Raw genomic sequence first — 13,020 nt, forward strand, 5'->3', positions numbered from 1 at the left:
TCCTCTCGTGAAGGAGGTAGGAGATGTTTGTACTGTTCAGATTGTTCTAGATGCGTGTTTTGTTTGTGGTCATGACGAAATACTGGGACTTTCACAATATCGGTATGATTATTTCACGTGCCTTTGACACTTAAAAATGACTGGCAATGAAAACATACATTGCCATGGCGACGGTGGTTGCTGTTAGGGTTATTGTTTGCATGGCATTGTCATCAATTCATGACTTTGAGGAAGACTTGGTACCTGTTATTATTACAGATACAGTGCACTCCTCCCCTGAGTGTATAGAGAACGAGCCCCGGGGTCACAGAAAGTAGGGCCATCCGGGGCAGAGAGGTTTTCCCAAGGGTTTCCAGGAATGTGGGCATAGATGTGGGTCAGAGAAATGCCTGTGGACATTCCATACCTGTGAACAAAATGCCTGTACCATTCCTAGAATTCTTGCAAACTGCACACAATACTGTACCATTATGCTCCGCCCTGATACGTCGCCAAAAAGCAGTGGTATTCATTTGTTGATGAATTTGTAATGTGATGTGGTTGTTGGATGTTCCTGTCAGAAGGTCGCCTTGATGTAGCATCCTACTGAAGGCCACAGTTCGGGAGTAGATACCCGAAACAGGTGAACCGCCTTCCCGGGACAAGCACCAACATTTACAGAACTTCTTGTGCAATTGGTAAAATTCATCACATAATATACTATACTTCACATAATATACTATGCTTTTTTCACACCTCCGATTCAGTAAAAACTAACCCGGGAAGGTTAAGTTTTCGTCGAAAAGTATACATTATAATGTGATCATCACATAGAATAATACTAACGAAAGTTTTAAGATAAAATGATAATGATAACAGTAGAAATCTAAAAAAAACAATAATGCTAACAAAACGTTACCCTGTATTCAATCTGTGCGTATGTCGTTCCTCAAGCCTTTTACATCGTGCAGTATTATGTTGACAAATGTTTTTGCATGTATTTAGGGTATAACAGGATTTGTGAAGATCCGTATGGTATGCTGAAGAGACAGGTATTTCTTTTTACACAACCGGTAAATTCTCACCTTGCTGACGTTTCGGTGTCTGTCAGAGCTTCTGACTGGAGTACTGCATCTCGCCGCTATATGTAGCCGATGTAGGTGGCACTTTTGAACACTGTCCCAAACGTGGCTTAGTTTGTACCCCCCCTCGTCCCGGTTCATTACAGGGGCTGACTTTCTAATCCAAACTGCCTCCTTGATCAGCGGGTTCTTCTATTGTCTTCTCTGTCTATAACTTTTGCCCCTTCCCAGTCAATTACGCAGTTGTTTCTAGCAATGTGATCTGTCACTGCTGATTTCTTTTCTTCTTTTTGAGCATGTCTTTTCTGTGATCTTGTGTACTTCACACTTGACCGGTTGTGTAAAAAGAAATAGAAATAACCTGATGAAATTATTTTCGGAGGTATGCTGAAGAGTTATTTCCTGCAGTAGCAGAGGTGAATGTCGTCTCCCTCTGCTGCTGAGAGTGACATACCTGCAACAAGAACATGAGCCACTGGATAGTGAAAACCTGATTTTAGTCAGACAATCAGAACATAGCTTCTCTTGATAAAATGACATCTATTCAACATTCCACATACATCCCGTACGCGCTGTGGGAGTCTCTATAGATGAATTGACTTTTCAAACTTCTACAATTTATCCCAATTTCTCTAAAGTTACAGACCAAGAAAAACTATTCTTCTTTTAACTTCCCAAAACCCACACATTTTGGGAAAGGTGGGACATTACGTCTTCCATGGTTTACAGAAGAGAAGTCAAACCCTTCACACATAGTTTTAGACATAGTTATAGTTCTAGACAGCTACCTTTATCATGTAGACTTTAGTTATTTTATACTCTAGTTCATTGTTCTTTTATGTTTTGTAATTTGCAATTAGCCTCCCAGCACGAATTTGCAATAAACTTTTCAATAGATGTCTAATTGTAGCCTCTACCAGACTTCGGATGCGGCATGAAATAGAAGTAAAGCATTCTGGCTTATGCCATCTGTAGTATCTAAGGAGATATTACCATGAGGTGTATTTGGCATCTTAACCCGAATGTGGCGCGGATTTTGCAAATTTGTTGATTTCATCATATGAATGACATCCACGCGCACATGAATTTTCGTCCGTTTCCTGAAAATACTGTAAATCGTACAAGGCAGTTGCAAAATGAACGAATAAGTGCCGTAAATTGTGAAGCAAATATTGGAAAACGATACTAATGCCAAAATCAATTCCAAAGGCGACGAAAATGTGAAGACGTGAAAATGAATCTTTTATTCCGCGTACTTTACCAAGTGTATATTTAGTCATTTGTTTAAGTTTCATTATCATATAGCCCGAAGAAGTTGACCAAACAGAAGGCTCCATTTCCCATGGTTGTCAGGCCGTAACCTCAACAGTGGTCGGTTATTCTAATAACAGACCACTTTTTGGACCGTACCCCTTATACAGGGTACTGTACACTAACACTCCACCTGCAGTACCAAGGTCAGCCACTAGGAGGCCCATATTTAACCTTGACCTTTGTCTTCCTACAACCTACAACCTACTAACATACCAAATATCATCACAATCCGTAAAGGCGTTCTGAAGTTATGCTAACTACAAAGTTGCGGAAACACACACACACAGACAGACACACACAGAGGCAGACACACGCACACACACAGAGACAGACACGCCAAAAACAATACCTCCATTTTTATGGAGGTAACAAAAGAAAGATATGCTTAGGGAAAAAGGGATGATGACTAGCTGTTGGGTTTGGGTCTAATTATACATTTAGGTCTCCAAGCAGATGTTAGGTTCATATTTCCTACACTGCCTGTAACTGAGATAGAGACGAATATCAATTATTTAAAAGTCAACCTCATACAAATCCATTGAAATAGTTATCAATCCCTCAAAGAACAATGATTTGATTTAGAAAAAGTTCTACGGCAAAGTGATGGAATAATAAGTATAGCATTGCTGATACTGCATTCTGCAAGAACAAAGCATAACTCACATAGTAGCATAATTTATACCCTTTCAAATTTCTCCAATTACGCTGTGCTGGTTGTTTTATAGACACACGCAAGTGACAATACGTCTTATTGGGAAAATAGCTGCGTTGACAACAGACACTCTGCGAGTACCGGTGTTACTAATGATGACAAAGTGGTGTTCAGTCGTTAGGCGGGCCGTTTTCAAATCTCTCATCAAGTCTTCGGTGTCGACATATGTTTGTCAGAAACGCAGCGAGATCTCAAAAACAAGACTGGCAATGAAAATATATATTGCCATGGCGACGATGGTTGCTGTTAGGGTTATTGCTTGCATGGCACTGCCATCATTTCATGATTTTGAGGAAGACTCGGTATCTGCTAAGTCTAGACAGATACAGTGCACTCCTCCTCTGAGTGTATAGTGAACGAGCCCCGGGGTCACAGAAAGTAGGGCCATCCGGGGCAGAGAGGTCTTCCCAATGGTTTCCAGGAATGTGGGCATAGATGTGGGTCAGAGACATGCCTGTCTACATTCCATGCCTGTGGACAAAATGCCTGTATCATTCCTAGAATTCTTGCAAACTGCACACAATACTGTACCATTAGGCTCCTCCCTGAGACGTCGCCAATAAGTTATTTGCTGAGTCAACAGGTACCAGATGGCTCAAATTGTACTTTTTTCCTGGGCCTGAGCATAGAGAAACATGCAATTCCATACAAAACCGGAAACATCCTAACAAAAATTACAAACGAACAGATTTTAAAGAAAATTTAATTCATTCAGAATTGTAACATGACAATACAAAGTGTGCACTAGGCAGCAAGTATGCTGATAGCGTGCACACCTAACACATACCTGGACATATGACATAGAAAATCAACAATCAGTAGTTAGAACAAGATTTATTTATTATTATATTATATTATATTATATTATATTATTAGAAGATATGAAATTTTTAAAGAAAATTTGGTAAACCAAGTCTAATGTAAAAAGAGAGATCGCTTTAAAGGTAAGCCAAGTGTTAATATGATGTTATCAATTATGTTTTAATGGCTAAAGATGACCTTAAAGCGTCAGGTAAAAACGGAAGGTATGTGACCAAATGTAAATTAGTAGCATGTTTCGTGAAATCTTTTTTTCTCGTTAGTGCTTTATTGTCATTGACAATAGCAACAGTATCAAATTGACGTTATATAATAATAATTATGCCATCATAAATAAATCTTTAATTTTTAAAGTCAGAATGTATTCATCTAAGCCTGAAAACATTATGAACATAGCAAAAACAAGCGTATATTTTGAAAAATACAAATCAAATTCAAATCACGCCATTTGCATAATTTATGAGGAAGTGCTGCTAGATTAGCCGCACTTACGATAAGGCTGTCCGTTGATCATGATTATTATGATCAACTAATAAAATCCATGATGGAAATGAAATGAGGATCTTATTTTAAAATATAATCAATGAGAAAAACGTATAATTTCGTCAGTCGGAATGGTTAACATCATTTACGAAGGTATGAGGTCGTGGAACTCTTTTGTCGTTTACTAGTACTTAGTTACCTGTACTTGTTGAGGTCTTCTCATTTTCTCTCTCATATGTAGCCTGCGTCAAGTATACGTAGTCTCCGTCTCTTCAGCAACCTTCTCCACTCCGGCGGTTCTGGGCGACTTCCTTCAGCCCTCCAGGGTGACTAATAATAGGATTGTCCGTAGCCACCCTGGCATTCTCCAGTAATTATGCAAATTACTTATGCAAACCAGTCTCTCTCTCTCTCCCTTCCTCATCTGTCTCCCTCCGGACCTCCTCCCGTAGTTTACTGGTATTCCTTTTCTGTACATCCCCTCGAAGTAACTCATACATTTTTTTTTTACATTGAGGGTTGCAAATTACAAGCTGCTAAATTCCCAATTCTATTTATGTAATAAAAGTGTACTAATTATTCCGTATAAGAATGAATCAAACAGAACCAACCGGTATGAAGAATTTGCCAACTCCGCGCCACATTCGGGTTAAAATAAGATGTCAAAAAATCCTAATGGTAATACCTCCTTAGATACTACAGACGAAATCAGTTAGAATGCCAGCAGAATAAGAATATCTATTAAACTTCTGTAAGTGCATTCTAAAAAAATAGGGGTGTTTCCAATATATTAGGGCCCATATTTGAACGCTGTCCAAACGCGGTAAGAAGTATGCAGCCATACTGCAATTAGAATAAACTTTAAATGCCGTTCTTTTTTTTTCCAACTTGAATTCAAGTTTAAACGTTTTGAGTTGTGATGACAAAAACATTTGGGCCAGCCACAAGAATGGGCACAATTGGAATGTATTGAAAATTTCTAGAATGCACTTTGAATACTCGGAAATATATAACGACCTTTCATTCAGACAGCATACTCTTATTCTTATGAGGTGTAGTTGTGGGGTGTTGACGTGGACAAGATGTGACCTTCCTCAAACACGGAACCTGCGGAAAGTGACCACCCCGAAGACTGGAACCAACCAGCAGCACGCAAATCGGTGTTAAAAATTTTCACAGCTCGGCCAAAAACCTAGGCTAGAGTTGAAATCTGAAAGTGATATTTAGACAGACTGAACCCGCATAGATCTATGAAAATGAGCACCATTTCATAATAGATTGTACACTATACAACGATAAGCGCCTATTGCTGTTCACTTTTCTTTCCGCTTGTTCAATTGATTTTAATACGTTAGATCCTATAGATAAATGCAACTACATTCTCAGGGTAGATAACCAATACAGTGTTCAAATAGGAAAATACATTAAAGAATGTTTCGATCTTACAGACCACATGTTAGAGAATAGTTAAACCCTTATTGTTACAGCATACATATACTCTGTACGTAAGATGACGTTATCCACACATGTATTTAGCTTTGTTAGATCTTTAGTTGTAGAAGACCATACAAAAGTCCCTGTACTTGTTTTGTTGTGTCAATTCATTCATTCTTTATTTCAGGTAAACACCCATATAACACATGTACAATATATCATTAAAATAATACAAAAACTCTACAGACATACAAATAAAACAGGAAGAAACCTAAAAGCATAATAAAGTGGAAGGTATCAATAAAGAATCTATCACAGTTTCAAACTCAACAGACTGAAGACGGTCGGTGGTGTTTTTAGTTAGCCCTGATCGGTGTCCTACATTCTCTGTGTTTTTTGTGCCCCAAATATCCATAAGATTGGGTCCTCGTGACAGTTAACGAAAGTCCTGTCATCACTTACACCACAATCAGCCTGCTAACAGGGTCATTTATCATCCGGAGGTTCTAGTAATGATATGCCATCACATAAAAAGGCCATCTGAGTGAGAGGCATGTGCCACACACCCAGCAGGACTGCGTGTATGCGGACTATCAGCACATCCTTCGGAAGAAAGATCGTTGCCTCTCAGGACCTGTACGGACACCTCTGGCAGGGACATACTGAGGAAAATTATCAGGTGAGTTAGCGGACTGGTCTGTTGTTTTGTAAACACAACTGGTCATGTAGGGTGATAGGTAAAGACATCAGTGAAAGGGCAGGTAGGACATTAGGAACGGCCTTATCAGTGGTTGAAGATTCTACTATGAGGTCGGTTGGTACACGTACATTCAATGGCCAAAACTCTCTGGCCAATGCACAAGAGGACCTTGGCGCCCAGATTCACGTTAACATGCTTCGCAATTTAACGCCAGCTACGAGAATGTGTACATCCCGGCAGGGAAATATTTCTTGGTTCACATTCCCACACTAGTGTTAATGTCTGGATGCCGAGCGCAGTTCCAAGGATCAACTTTGGCCATAAATGCATGCTGTTGCAATTGTTTGTACAATATAACCTATGTATATTGCTATAAGTCTTTGGAACATTATATATACGGCCACATCAGTCAGTGCCACCAGGGACAGACCCGAAAGCCGCCGTTCATTGCGTAAATTGGACATTATGCTTTATTTCTGCTGTCTCCCATCTCGATAATTGCCAATTGTTGGAGCGCTGCTCTCAGCTGCACTTGGAGCGGCGGCAGCGGTAAGTGCCCATTACCGGAATGAATCGTACCGCTAATGGATTCATGCCGGGCTAAATGGAGTTTTATATTTGTGACACGCGAACTCTCATATATCACATGGCCGTCCTCTTCTATTTATCTCTCCTTTAACCTTTGACGACCTCCGTACAGGACGTAAAAGAACAGCACTTTGGTTCCACCCTTTGCCTCAAAGTTTCAATGATGCTAATATTCCGTTCCCATTTCTCATAGTATATCAGATAGTATCTCAAACCACCCATAAAGTCAAAGTGATAAAGCCGTTGAATCTTTTCGAACTGGATAAATTGAAATTTTAATACGTAAAGGTTTTAGGTACCATCCGGTACTCTTCATCAGTACCATGTACAGGAAATTTACGGAACAAGAAAGAAGTTCTAAATAAACAAAATAGTCAATGTTCTAAAGTAGGTTCTAAATAAACAAAAGGTAACTGACAAGCTTCTAAAAAACAATCTAAAGGTATTCTAAATAAACAAAAGGTAACTACCAGAATATATTCAAAAAGGATAGAAAATAACTAATTAAAACCTAAAATACGGCAAAGATACAACCAAAAAGTTTCAAAAAGTGTCTGCAACGCATTTAATCTTAATCAGACAATTTTTCTACCTCCATGCCTTCACCAACGCACCCATAAAGTCATTTGGTGTAATGACATCTTGTGATAGGCACAAACTAACTGTGATTATTGCATCCAACCTTACTGATAGATAGAGTCTCCATGTCCCATTGTCGATAGTTCTCCCCGCAGGATCGGGTCCGGACGTGTTTGTGCTAGACAATGGTCAAGTTTAAGCCTCGGTCACGGGTTCTCAATGTTTTACAAGGGGCTTGAAGCATTCGCTGCATAGACATATATTTTCATCTGTATTTCTAATCCTAGAAAGTACTCGATCATTTATACGATTTGTCTTTCTGTCTCAGTTATTAGAGGGTGTTAAGGCTAGCTGCCTGAAACCATTTTTTCAATTATGTGGGGTCGTGTGGCGCAGCGGCAGAGTGCTCGACTCGGAACCAGAGGTCCCGGGTTCGAGTCCTTACATGCCACCGATCTTGTGCCCTTGGGAAAGGCACTTTACATGACTTTCCTTACTTCGCTCAGGTGGAAATGAGTATTGCATTGTCCCCTGTGCTGGTGGTGGCATTAATATAAGTTGAAAAAAAACTTGAGTGTGCCGTCACCATAGCCTGGGTACCATCCCCAGTAGTATATTCGCAAACTCTATACCAGTTATAGAGTTTGCGAATATACTACTGGGGATGGTACCCAGGCTACCGTCACCACGTCTTGTGATTAGATGCTGGAATATAAAAAAAATTCTTGTGTCCGTTTTGGCTGGCATTTTGTCACCGTGACGATATAATGGACTGTACTCAGTCTTCATTTCTACTTGTTTTATCTTTCTTTAGATTATCATCATCACAGTTTGACGTTCTCACTCCATGATGCGGGTGCTGCCAGCTCTTCTCCTCCTTCCGTTTGTACATCCAGCCGACCAGTTGGTATCTCCACCTTGCGATGGCCGGTTGAACTGCAGCAGCAGTGACACACCGTCACCTCCCCATCCTGGTCAGGCTGGAGTCAAGTTGATGACGAAACGAGCTGAAACGCAGATATTTGGAACCAAAGGAAACTTCAAACAAGAAATCATCAATCTTTCTACAAGCTACAGTTATAGCAATGACTCTGCTAGCAATAGAAGTAGAGTAGACACATTGAAGATGTATAGTTTGTTACGATCAGGACGCGATACGCTATCAGAAAACTCGGACGGATCTTGGGATGATAGTTTTGAATTCATAGACACCAATGAAACCATCCCACCCAGTACAAACATTAATGTTTCAGACTCAAATGACATTCCTCGTGACATGTTCCGACCAGGAGAGGTGGGGGCGTATTTCTTAACAACTATTTATGTCATGATTTTACTGGCATCAGTCCTAGGTAACGCGACGGTTGGGCTTGTGATTTTAACTAACGGGCACTTAAGAACGTCGACGTTTTACCATCTCTTAAGTCTGTCTGTCGCAGAGCTGGTGTTATCCGCGGTGGGGATTCCCACAAATATCGGGTGGCTGTGGGAAGACTCTGTCTGGCCGGAGGGACAGGGGTCCTGTGTGCTGCTAGACGCGCTGTTCGAGGCGGCTAACTTCGCCTCCGTGCTGAACGTGGTCTGTGTGAGCGCGGAGGTGTACGTTCTCATCTGCCGCCCGCACATAGCCAAGGTCTGGGTCAACGAGATCCACGCCAAGATGGCGGTGGCTGCCGTGTGGTTCGTCTGTGTGAGCAGTTCTGTCGGAGTAACCCTCTGCATCCGGCAATATTGGGAATCAGAGGACGGCGACATCACCTCTGTCAGTCATGCTGGCATGTCCCGGGGTATTCACGACCGTCCGAATGTGACTTCCCCCGCCGCACCAGACAGCCTGGCTCCCCGCCCCGCCACCCCGCACACTGCGTGTCTGAAGACTCTCCCGTTCTACACGGACAAGTTTAACCTGATCTCCATCGCGGGTCTGTACGTGAGCCTGCTGGTTCTCCTGGCGGTTCTGTACGGCGCCATGTTCACCAGACTGAGGAACACCACAGGCAAGATGGCCAAGCAGCAGGCGGCCCTGCGGAAAAAGTGTGAGAGTATGACGTCAATAGCTGCAGCTCACGAGGACACAGCAGACGGCGGACAGCAGGACAGCAGTGCTGACCAACCGGACAGCTTCACACCCAGCAGACCGGTCAGCATGCTGGGTGAGTTTTCTGTGCTTGTATTGTAAAAATAATGATTATAGTTGAGGCTATGAAAATAATGAAATATGCGTTCGGTCGATTTTATCTCTATAAAATATTTCATTGCCCTTTAAATGATGCATTTTTGTAATCACCGTCCAAATTCCTTGTTCGAAATCTTTTTACAGTAACAGTTTCTTACCCCGTACGGCGAGGCTTTGGAATTCCCTCCCTGACAAGTGTTTCCCACCAACCTACAATCTAAAGGCTTTCAAATCAAACGTTCACCGCCATCTCTTGACATAGCCATGTTTCTCTCATATTTCTAGTTCAATGCCGAGAAGTGGTCGTATAGGCCTTGCATTGAACTACTCCGTTAAAAAAAATCATCATGTATCTGTGACATCACTGCAAAAACAGATCTATGTCAAACGGATCTTTACTTAATAAAAACCAGCCAAAGAACCTTTTTTGACATGTAAATAATGCCAATTTAATGGAGCGGCAAATGAAATATGTGTTATCTACGCGCACTAGCTTCAATTAAGAAGTCAAACCTCATAATACCAACGGAATTCCGTATAGTTGATCAGCCTTTAGTGCTTTAGTTGTACATTCTCTGTTGCTATACTTTACTGTACATGGCAGGCTAATTGCATCATGCAATTAGCCTCCAGGCAAATATGGGCAACTCTGTAGCCGATATGTGTAGCATTCATAATTCATTCATATGTCGTCTTTGGTTTAACGCTAATATCAATTAAAACGTTTTGAGCCTAGGATAATGGTCGAAAAGTGCAAGGGGATAATTCGGAATTCGGTCGGCATTGACAGAAGACTTTATACTTAATGGCATTACCCCAAAATTAGTGATGAAATTATAATACACAATACTTCATTTACACAACAAAAGTACAGTGAATTTCATAAAATATACAAAAACACACGAATACATAAGAATTAACCTACGTACAAGTCTGGCTAAATCAGCATGTTGCATTTGACGTATCACATGTGCATCTAGTTCTAAGATCTAAACATTCGTTAATATATTTACATATTCGTACAAAGGAAGGGTTATCTCCCTCGATAAATAAATAAATGTAGTTAGATTTATCCATAGCAAGAATTGTAACAAATTCTATGCATTCTTTATCATTATCTTCGGAAACCTGCTTCCTGGCACCCCTACAATCCAAAATTTAATTATTCTGTTAGCAAAAATATTTATATACAATAATAGAAAGTCCAACATCGTAAATTTTGAATCATTTCTTCGATATATAAATTTCGTTTAAAAAGTTGAATACTATATTGCTGCAAGAAAAGGAAAAGTGGAAAAACATCTGGGAAAACGGGTCACTCTTGGTGATTAGTACTGTTGTGGTAAACGTTTAGTATGGCTACTTTTGTCTTTTTCTTTGACTATTGGACCCTTATTTTGTATATATTTCTTGAGATGACAAGAAAGGTATTAGGTATTGATTTGTAACTTGATGGTTCCCAATTTATGTTATTTCTTTATATTATTTCTTCTCTAAAAAAACAAACAAATTCTATACAGCTATCAAGAAAGAAAGTTGAACTGTTACAGCTTTGAGTGTTTTCTAAAAAATTCCTAAAATGTAGGTACGGTTGTGGCCATCGTTTGCCTGTCCCGGATGTTCTACTACGTCATCTGCATCCTGGCTACCGTTGCTCCGCGCATGCTCAGATCGCAGCAGTTTGAGTACGTCGCCATGGCAACCAGGATGGTGTTCTACCTGAGCGGGGTGCTGGTGCCCGCGGTGTATGCCGGGATGTCTGTGCAGTTCCGGCGCGGGTTGAAGCGGACGGGTAAACGGTTGGTTCTGTGCCGGTGGCGGGAGAGGACCCGGCGGCGGGCTCGGGTTCTCAAGGGGCGGCTTCCGCCTGCCGCAGCCGCGAGTAACCAGACGGTCGACACGGCAGGGTATAACACGGAAGACGATGACTTCGACATGGACTGATTAGGCCACACCAATTTAATTTTTTGGTGAACGGATTCGCTCGCTTCATTACCTTCGCCAAGAAGGTTATGTTTTCAGAGGCGTTCGTGTATGTGTGTGTGTGTGTGTGTGTGTGTGTGTCTGTAAACACAATAACTTGAGAAGGCCTTGATGGATTGTCTTGATACTTGGTAGATGGGTAGGTCTTGATGAGACCTCAAAATGATTAGATTTTGGACCCCCTAGCGGCTTGTTATGGTACTGCAGCTGAACTTCCGGTTTTGATATCTCATGATCTAGACATGCTGGGGTGACGAAATTTGGATGGTAGGTAGCTCTTTTGCTGGGGAAAAAGTGACGTGAGTTTGGGCCCCCTAGTGGCTTGCTCTGGAACTGCAGGGATATATTCTTGAAAATATTCAAAAGGGGATAACTCAAGAACCAGTTACCGGATCGTCGTGATTTTTGGTATGTAGGTAGCTTACGCGATGCTTAATATAATTATGTGACAATTATGCAAATATGGATGTAATTTGCATAATTTATGGCGAAATTCTAGAAATCAGCTGCATTCCATGATAAGCTTGTGACATTGGTAATTGACAACGAGAGAAACACAGGCAGATATTGATTATGTTAATAATGACTTAATTTGCATAATTAATGAGAAAATTTTATAATTATGTAATGATAACTGCCTGTAATTTCATACTTGTGGTATTTGAAAGTTAAGTTGAGGTGAACATCATTAAACATAATTTATTCAAATCAGGACCTCATTTGCATAATTTATTAGGAAATACTAGAATGCATTGTTTGTTATTATAAGACTCTTTTGGTTGAGATTATGATAAAATGATATGATTCATGAAAATTATGTTCCCATTTGAATAATCTAATTTATAATTTGTCAGTCATAAAGATAAACATCATTTGGCGAAGGTATGAGATCGGGGAACTCTAGTTATTTGTAAGATTTGGGCAAATATTTGTGTCATGCCAGCAGCAATGAAGTTATACCCTTCTGGGTTATAGAAAATGATTGGAAAATGGCAAGTTGATAACCAACAGAATACAGTAAGTAATCAGATACAAAAAATAATATTTTAGCAATAGTAATGAAGTTATGGCCTTCTAGGTTATAGAAAATGATTGGAAAAATGGTAAGTTGACCTAACAAAGTACAGTAAGTAATCAGATACTAAAAAAAAATTACAGCAATAGCAATGAA

The 13,020-nt window shown here is 40.4% G+C and overlaps 1 pseudogene; it reads left to right on the plus strand.

Moving 5' to 3' along the window:
• Window positions 1-11,810, plus strand: part of LOC109465105 — a 44,453-nt pseudogene extending 32,643 nt beyond the window's left edge.
• The last annotated feature ends 1,210 nt before the right edge of the window (window positions 11,811-13,020 follow it).

This window comes from Branchiostoma belcheri, unplaced genomic scaffold, assembly GCF_001625305.1.
Source record: "Branchiostoma belcheri isolate BF01 breed outbred unplaced genomic scaffold, Haploidv18h27 scaffold148, whole genome shotgun sequence".
Lineage (NCBI taxonomy): Eukaryota > Metazoa > Chordata > Leptocardii > Amphioxiformes > Branchiostomatidae > Branchiostoma > Branchiostoma belcheri.